Below are 8,086 nucleotides of genomic sequence, written 5' to 3' on the forward strand. Positions count from 1 at the left end.
TGCAGAGATTAAATGCCGGTACACAAATTGCAACAAGAAACAAAGTTTAATCAAAGTGACGTGACTGTAATCGCCCTGCCCTTATTTACCTGCTCTATTAACATGCCCTCGTCTCCATTTATAAAAAATGATCCCAGCGTAGAGCCTGACGGCTGCTTATGTCACCCTGTCCAGCGACCACCTACGACTGATTAAGTATTAAATTATGTGTTGATAATTAAAAAGGCTCACAGTGGCAGTTTTGTCCTGCAGCGCGAGTGAAAGACGGAGCCGAGGAGACGGTCAGGAATAAATCAGAGTGCTGGAGGTCAGCGCGACCGCAGAACAGTAGCACCTCCGTGATCGATGCTCCTTGTTAAGAATGGCTTAAATGAAGCAGAAAGATGTGTGCTGAAGATAATGACTCTTATTATGGAAGTGTTGAGTGAGCCAAGTGGGGAGATGCACTTTATGTCAATGAGCTCTGAGAATTTTTGAGAAGACCTGCTTAACATTCGACTCCTCGGTGCAGAAAGTACAAGTAGCGACGATGATGATGAGGGGGAGAGTCACTGGACCTCCCACACGCTCCCTCCCTGAGGTCTGCTAGGATGGCTCCTTAATTAGGCAAGTGACAGTATGTCCAATTCATTTGGCAAAGGTCCTCAGACAATATGACTAACGCTCAAACAACGGTGGGAGTTTTGAAAGTAAACCGCAAGTTTTGACCCTATGGAAGATTTCGTTTTCAGATGCAGTGTGTGTGTGTGTGTGTGCGTGTGCATGCAGGAAATGGGTAGTGTGTGTTTGCTTTAGCTAAAACTGATAGTTGCCCTGAATGGCTCAATTTTTTTAAAGTGCGTTTGGTCAATCCAAAATGTAAATTTAAGTCAAAGCTGACTATTTAATAACAGTAAAATTGAGGTTTAGGCTTTTGTAGGAGAACGTCTGTGTGTGCAAAATTAAGAGTGCAGAATTATGATGCGACTACATGACAAACAATTTCACTACCTGGATTATTTTCATTTGTTGAACTCTTTGCCCCATAAAGATGATCTCCTGCACCCGAAATGATGAGTTCTGATAACTCAGTAGGTATCAATAAAGACCTGGTTTTGCAACCTTTAGAATAGTTTTTGAGTTTTTCTGAGGGCAGGAATCTGTAAGCAGGCCTGAAATATGACACAAACTCAGTTCAGAAAAGAGCTTCAAGGGTTACTCCCAGTAGACTTTCAAGGGGTAAAAAATTAAGGTCTTTGCTGGCTAGTGGATGCGATGGAGCATTGTTATAACCTTCTTGCATCACTGCGTGAATAAAGTGTTTTCTAAAAGCAGGCGGTAGATTTCTGAGTTCATTTTGAGTTCATTTTCAACCTGAAAAGGTCCAACTAGCTCATCGTTAATAACACCAGGACCCCAACTCCACCTTGCTGGCATCATTAGAAGTGGAGCTCTATTTCCGTTACTGATCCAGATATTTCTTGGCGTAGTGTTGACATTTTGACTTATGTGTCTTGTTCAGTAGTGGTCATGTTCTTAAATATGACAGCATTGGAGCTGCAAGCTTTACACTTGATTCTTCTCAAACCTTCTGCAGTTAATTTGCATCTCCCCCCCCCCCCCCCTTTTTTTTTTAGAGTTTTTTTGGTGGGTCTGTGATTACAGCCCAACATCTTAGCAATTTCAAGAATATTGCATTCCATTTTCACTTTTCCTCAGTCAGTTAAACATCTTTTTTGGCCCATTTTACCTGGACAACAACAGCAGCAATTGCCTAATAATTATGCACTTATTCTTAAATCCAATAAGCTTTCAACTTTATAGAGTGGAGTTGGAAAATGTGCATAAAAATGAAAATATGGTCAAAAACACTCATGTGCATAATACTTGTGCACATGGTGTATTTTCTGTGAAGGTTGAGGCCTTGATTTAGGCTGAAAGCTAGTGAGAATCCTTCCACTGACACAAGCAGAGAAAATATGTCTCCTTAAAGCTCCAATAACTTGTCCTTAATTGTGTTTAGCCATCAGCTCTGTCTGCCATCAGTGACTCAGGAATGTAAAGTCATTCCTGTCACGTGGCATCGATGGCAGCCCTGTGAACACACACGCATGTATGAGTCAGCCTGCGCTTCAGCATCCCAGCTGCATCCCAGCTTGCGCACACACACTTTAACGTCAGCATCTGTCATTGCTGGAGAAAAATCTATGTTTTCCTGAAGAGGCTGCAGCGCTTCTATTGAGTTTCCTGTTTTCACTGTGAGATACCAGTGTTGTTCTGGTCTCTGTTTATTGATGCACCGCGAGAGATACCCCTGCTTCTGATTTGGCAGAACAAACATTTGCTGTAATTGATACTGGCAGGAGGAGGAAGTGCTCAATAAGAAAGTATTGTTCTCCCACTGGAATGGATTCAAATAGCTACAGCGAGCGCTCTGTGAGAAGCGTCAGAATAAATTTAAAACATATACTCGCGGACATTTACATGTGACCTGTGTGGGAAGCATTTTTCCATACCACTCAGGTACTGTGTGTCCAAATGAATTAAGCAGAAAGTGCTTGGCTCATCAAATGTATTAATGATGTTTCAGCGATGGATGTGCTTTCTGTCTCCATTAGTCAAAGAAATGTAAAAATTGGTTGGGCATTTTTAAACTTACAACGACGGATGAACACTTAGCAGAATTTATGGTCTCCTCTGTCCTGACAGCCATAATGACTTATGCAAATTGGAGGTTAAGTGCTGAGATGAGGCAGTTCAGCAAAAACATGCACGTACCACCCAGGATGGATGGAAAGGTGGAGGAAAATGCAGATGGAAGGGTAAGCTGTGACCGCTTGACATTTGCCCAACAGACGTCTTTATTTGTCAAGCGGGATACGGCGAACTTGTGTTGCTATGTAGCGCAATTAACGTCTGGAGATATCTAAAAATGCACTTGATTAAATGAATTGAAAAATCTAACAGATACCGTGGGTGAAAAGTGCCACCTCATGTTTAGCTTGATCTCACAGTGATATATTTGCTCTGTGACTAAAAGACGATAATAAAGTTTTAAGAGTTTAGACAGCCAGATGGTTGGGATCTGACCCCCACAACCCTGTCAGATAGACTCAAAACCCCTTCAGCAACACCGCCTCTTATTTAAACTCATTTCAAACTAGATATGGACCACTTTAGCAATTACATGGAGCCTGAAAGGAGTTGAGGTTCGATGTTCTGGGTATGTTATGCTGGGAGGAGGCCCCGGGCCAAACCCAGGAAAAGCTGGAGAGGTTACATCTTTTGACTGGCTTAGCCCAGAAGAGCTGAAGGGGGTGGCAGGGAGATGGAGGAGGTGAGGGACTGCTTAGACCTCTGCGACCCAGATGGATGAATGGCATTTTTCAGTTGTAGTGGAGACAGTTTAAAAGGGACTCACTGCACCCAAAAGAAGTCTGGTCATAAATCTATAGGAGAAATTCTGTCCCAAAGAGCCAATCAAAAGCTGAGCTGGGAATTACAGGAACCAGTTGTGCTGCTGTACACAGTAGAGCTTCACTACACTTTCAGCTGGAGCCTGGAGCCTGTGTATTGTTAGCCTTGGCTTACTGTACCTGTAGCATAAATTTACATGACATTTTGTTCACTGCTCTTAGTTAATAAAGCTCAGTGTTAACTTTGCACACATCTAGCAGAAGGATAACTTTCTGTAAATGTAAATGTCCGAAGTGAAGGCAAACTTTTTAAGCACTTCTTCTGGGACCACTGACTAGCTCTCTCCCCATTAATTTAGGTAAGTGTTTTTTAAATATTACAACAGAAAGCATGATAGCTGGACATCCTGGTCTGTAAAGTAAAGCAGACAGGGAAGATTCTTAATCCTGCATGGCTTCAAAAAACCTGGAAATGTAGCTGAAGCCCTGAAGTCATGTCCCTGGTCAAAACTGATCATGGCACAACTGCAAAAAAAAAAAAAAAAAGAATCATAAGATGCTGTCAGTGTTTCCATGTAGAATACAATTCTAACAAAGTGAGAAGTAAAGATGAGATTATTGCAGTGAGGCAATTAGATTCAGTGTCTCACATGTCAGCAGCTAATCTGATTAGCATGTGGCTATTAACACATTTTTACATTTCTTTTCTATAAATTACATTTTGACTAATTGGTTGCATGGTAAACTGAACATGTCTGACTATAACAACCACCAGCTCTCTGTCCTTGAGATAAACTTTTTGTGTTGAAGTCAGTTAGCCCAGTAGGAACTAAAGAGACAGCTGTGGCTCTGTCTCTGTAAACGCTGATTAGTTTATAATCTCAGTCACTGATTTCGGGTCATTCAAAATAAAATAATAAGACAATTTTCTAAATTTGGGGAATTCTATGTGTCACAAAGAGAGAGGCTTATCTGGTGAATGCTCATTAGATATTGCTCAACGAGCAAGAGGGACTAGAGGGACTTCACAAAAGAAAAGATGATGTCAAGGTAGCTACATCCATCTTTTATTGAGATTTGCAGACTAACTAACTATGATCACGTTAACTTCCAGGCCATTTTGGACGCGTCATGATGGCGATGCCGGATCAAGTGAATACGGCCCCAGTTAGACATGGTTTAAGAGCAGCAGCCACTGGTCAGAAGGGGAAAATGATCTATTCCCTGACTGGGTGCAAGTGTTTGCTGGAGGTTGATTGCAGTCACTGGGTAAATGATTGCTGAAGTCCCAGTCACACACATACTACAGACCAGTCAGCGACCCCCATTTTTCTCTAGCAACCCACCTGTTTCTTGTATATTTCCCAGCTGGTTGACAAAACCTGGCAGATTGCTGTGGTTGTCATTTGAATAGAAGTGACAGAAGTGGCTATGAACATTATCTTGCTACTCTCAGAGTTTTAGGGAAACTGTCAAAAGTGCAACAGGTGTGAGTTTTACTTCAAAGTAAAAGTTACACCTGTTGAAACATGTTGGCTGCAGCACAGAGGCACAACTTTTACTTTGAAGGTGAACCTTCTGCACTTTTGCTGCTGCTCGGCTAGTAGTTAGCAAGTACTTGCAGATAAAAAGAACAGGTAACACTGGCAATCTGCTTGCAACCAAAGCAGTCACTAGGAGGTTTTTGGTGCAACATCTTTGTAGACAGTTTTCCCTGACGAAAGCCAACAACCTCCACTGCCAACTAATTGGAGAATATACATTTCCCCAAAGCAAGCAGTGATTGAACAACATGCATACCTATACTCTCTAAGTTGTGAGACTTGTATCTAGCTTCAGGGATAATTGTTAGCTTACTATTTGTACCAATCGATCGCTACTTTTGCCATTAAAACCTCTGATAGCTATCCACTGTTTAGTTAGCGCGCTCAGTAGTTTATCCATAACTGTTAATCCATACTGTTAGCTAATAATTTCAGCGGCTGCCCTAGTTTTAGCTAACAATAACTACTTACCGGTATTTGGAATTTTAGCTAGCTACATTAACTGTCTTATAGGATAAAAAGGTAAATAATTAATTTACTTATGCATACTTTTCACTTTTTTGGCTCTTGCATGTTTTGCTTTCACCATTTTTGTCATTATTTCCTATCCATTTTTATTCTTTAACCACTTTTGATGCTCTTCCCCCTCAAACCTGTTCATGTCCTCTCAGCTCTCAAACAGGAAATTGTAATGTACTGCTGTTTTCAGACTAGTTTAGCTAACGTGTCCACTCTGAATTCAAAACGCTGTCATATCAGTTTTTGTGTGCAGTTTTAAAAAGCTTCTCTGCTGTGACAATGTTTTTATCCAAAGCCTTCGCCTTGTACTTTTGCTATTCTACTGTGGCACTGGCAACTGTCCTAATATCACCCAACGCCTGATAAGCAGGCATGAGCTGTCTGGTGAGTGGGGCTCATCAGTGGCAGATTAATGCCCAGCTGTACTCCCCGCACCGTGCTGTGAAAGGGATGAACAAAGTGAGGCTGAAAGTAGAATGACACAGTTAAGAGGGAAAGACTAACCATAAAAGCCTGGAAATTGGGCTAAACTATAGAAAGAGAGCGGAGACCGAGAGAGGCATTCAAAATCAATTTTCCTCTGAGAGGATAAGGATGGGCAGATAAAGATGGTGAAGATAAAATGGACAACAGGTAGAAGTGCGACGGGAAAATGTTAGAGGTGCCTGATCCTGAATCTATTAGTGTGCTTTCTGTGCAGTGGGAGGGGAAGCAGGTTGAGTTACAACAACACCTGAAGCTTTTTTTTGGGTTTGACTCCTGTAGAGATGGGCACAGAGTCATCCCACAGCACAAACACACACGCACACTTTAGCACATTAATAAATAATACACCACAAACTGGCTGTCCTCGTATCCAGGGTCCAAGAGCCACGTAAAAAGTTTATACCTTCATCAAAACTCATAATGTGGAAAAGAAGTGAAATATAGCCCCCGAGGCAAAAGAAAGCATTAAGGATGCATTTAAAAACGGGCAACTACTTGTGTGATTAATCATCGTCCCACAAAGTGACAGCCTGTGTGCATGTAATGGGACGTCTGGGATTTTGCTGCGTAATTACGGTTTTATTGAAAAATCTGTACATACGGAAGAGCAATTACGAAGGTTACAACATAAACTGTTTGTAGTGCAGTTTATCAGTGTTCAAGGCAAATCATGCATCAGTGCAGGAATTATGTTTTCTGCCCATTTGAGAGATTGGGCATTAAATGGATTTGATATGCGAAGATATGCACACGTATTAGGAATGGAGATTAAAAACAGGGTAAACAAACTACTGGAAGGAAAAAGTAATTTTCAAAAACAGACTTTAAGTGCATTTAAAGGATAAAAGTTTTTAACCATATGGCTAGTATGGGCAACTCCATTATTTTACCTTTTCTTTTTTAATAAAACAGCATGTAGTATTTTAGCAAAGAAACTTCTGGTGATACAAGCTTTCATTCTTCCAGCTTTAGGCTAATGTAGAGGTATAAAAGTATGTTTGTTTGTTTGTTTTTTAAATGGTTCTGCGGGAGGTTTCTTCCTATTAAAAGGGAGTTTTTTCTTCCCAAAGTCTCCAAATGCATTCTCGTAGGGCATTGTTTGATTGTTGAGATGACTGTTGTTGTGATTTGGCACTATGTAGATTAAATGGAATGGAAGTAAACACACTTGAATAACCACTTGTGGCCTTTGAACATAGTATTGGACACTTTTACCTCTGTTTGGGTCTCCACCAACCCTGGGGATAAATTACCAAATTCTTAGCTGCTAAATGTTCCACTGTGCTCAACACTAAGCTGCTGAATTTGTCTGATATTTGGAGCTTTTCACTGTGGGGAGAGCTTAACAGGGGCAGTGAGAGTAATTCAAAACAATAAATCCAGGGTTGTAAAACACAAGGATAGAATGAATATACTTAACATAAATGCACTGCTCTAAAAGAAGAAGGGAACACTTGACCATTATTGTATAACACAAAGTCAGTTAAACCTCAGGGATATCGGTCCAGCTAGGAAACAGAAACCTTTGTTTTTTTTTCACCTGCTTTGGTGCAAATGAAAGTATCAACAGGTGCACTGGAGAGGCAACAAGACAGCCCAGGAAAAGGAAATGGTTATGCAGGTGGTAACCACAGGCCATCGCTATTTCTCTTTATATCTCCTGGCTGATTTTTCTGCTACTTTTGTTCCCGTCACCGCTGATACCATGAGACAGCACCTGCACATTCAGGTTGCACAGGTAGTCCAGCTCCTTCAGGATGGCACATCCATAGGTGCCGTCACGAGAAGGTTTGCTGTGTCTCCCGGCACAGTTTCAACAGTGAGGAGGAGATACCGGGAGACAGGCTGTTATGTGAGGAGAGCTGGACAGGGCCACGGGAGGGCATCAACCCAGCAGCAGGACCAGTATCTGCTCCTTTGTACGAGGAAGAACAGGATGAGCACTGCCAGACCACGACAGAGTGACCTCCAGCGAATGAAAGTGCATGTGTTTGCTGCAAATTAAAGTGACAACAGGTGCACCGGTGACAAGACAACCCAGAAAAATATGTGCATGTTTTTTTACCAGACTGTCAGAAACAGACTACGTGAGGATGGCAACAAGGACGTTTAATGAGACTTCTTCTCACAGACCAGTGCTGT

This window comes from Astatotilapia calliptera, chromosome 9 (genome assembly GCF_900246225.1).
Source record: "Astatotilapia calliptera chromosome 9, fAstCal1.2, whole genome shotgun sequence".
In the NCBI taxonomy this organism is placed as follows: domain Eukaryota; kingdom Metazoa; phylum Chordata; class Actinopteri; order Cichliformes; family Cichlidae; genus Astatotilapia; species Astatotilapia calliptera.